The sequence below is a fragment of the Gossypium raimondii genome, chromosome 2, assembly GCF_025698545.1.
Source record: "Gossypium raimondii isolate GPD5lz chromosome 2, ASM2569854v1, whole genome shotgun sequence".
Taxonomy (NCBI): Eukaryota; Viridiplantae; Streptophyta; class Magnoliopsida; order Malvales; family Malvaceae; genus Gossypium; species Gossypium raimondii.
Genome location: NC_068566.1, coordinates 26734354 through 26735976, shown reverse-complemented (window position 1 = coordinate 26735976; position 1623 = coordinate 26734354). Strand labels below are relative to the sequence as shown.

General features: G+C 38.6%; 1 non-coding gene across 1 annotated transcript; it reads right to left on the bottom strand.

The window, feature by feature from the left end:
• Positions 1 to 390: 390 nt before the first annotated feature.
• Positions 391 to 497, bottom strand: LOC128039346 (small nucleolar RNA R71). Its single transcript, XR_008193850.1, has one exon. It is a non-coding gene; the product is annotated as a small nucleolar RNA R71 (small nucleolar RNA).
• Between the last annotated feature and the right edge of the window lie 1126 nt (positions 498 to 1623).

Sequence of the window (1623 nt, the reverse complement as noted above, 5' to 3'; positions counted from 1 at the left end):
TATCCTCATTGCCGATGATAGGGATCGATGCATCAGACAATATGCTGTGCCACTTTTCAATAAGTTAAACACAGGAATTAGAAGGCTAGATATTGAGGCAACCCAGTTTGAATTGAAACCAATGATGTTTCAAATGCTACAAAAAGTGGGCCAATTTAGTGGTATGCCCACAGAAGATCCACATCTCCACCTTTGATTGTTTATGGAGGTGAACGATTCATTTAAGATAGCCAGTGTGACTAAAGACGCATGAGGTTGAAGTTGTTTATGTACTCGTTGCAAGATCGAGCACGAGCATGGCTCAATTCATTTCCACCAAGTTCCATATCTACATGGCAAGAATTAGCAAAGAGATTTTTGGTTAAGTATTTCCCACCTAGCAAAAATGCTAAGTTAAGGAACGAGATCACAACTTTCCAAAAATTGGATGACGAGTCTTTGTATGAGGCTTGTGAGTGATTCAAGGAGTTACTTCGTAAATGTCCTCATCATGGAATTCCTCATTATATCCAGTTGGAGACATTTTATAATGGTCTCAATGCACATACAAGATTGATGGTAGATGCTTCTGCGAACGGTGCAAATTTTTCTAACTCTTATAATGAGGCATATGAGATCATCGAAAGGATCATGAGTAATAACTATCAATGGCCAACAAATCGAACAGCTTCAGGAAGACGAGTAGCCGGAGTTCATGAAGTTGACTCTCTCACTTTGTTATCGGCTCAAGTATCGTCTATTTCCTCTATGTTAAAACAGTTAACTATTAATAGTACTAATAATTTTACAGCTCAACCACCAAGTCTGTTTGAAGTAGTTTCCTGTGTGTACTGTGGGGAAGGTCATTCTTTTGAGAATTGTCCATCAAATCCCGAGTTAGTGTACTATATGGGGAACCAATATCAAAATAGGAGTGGACAAGGACCCTATTCCAACTTCTACAACCCTTCATGGCGTAATCATGCTAACTTTTCTCGGAGCAACCAAGGAAATGGACCAAACAGTAACTTATTGCAGCAAAGACCCAACCAATCTCAAATGTTTAATCAACAAGCTCCAAAACCACCTTAAGCTGAGGCATCAAACAGTTTGGAGAACTTATTGAAAGCGTACATAGAAAATAATGACGCTTTGATCCAAAGCCAAGTAGCAACGTTGAAAAATTTGCAAAACCAAATGGGTCAGTTGGCTACGGAGCTTCGTAATAGACTGCAAGGAACCTTGTCGAGCGATACTGAGAATCCAAGAAATTTAGGTAAAGAACATATCAAGGCAGTGACATTGTGAAGTGGTAAGACTCTAGAACCCTGATTGATTGATGTCGATGATGAGCTTGTTGAAAATGAGGAAAGTCAACCAGCTGTTGAAGTTCCTACACCAAAGGAATCAGAATCTACAAAGTCTGACAAGGTAAACCCTGACCTAGTAAATTTAGATATTTTAACATCTTCTTTGGATGCAGATTTACCTACTTAGAAAATTTGTCTGGTATAATTGAAAGTTCCATCACCTCCATATCCGTAAAGATTGCAGCAACACAAGCAGAAACAAGATGTGCAATTCAATGAGTTTTTGGATGTTTTGAAACAGTTACACATCTATATTTCATTGGTGGAGGCTTTA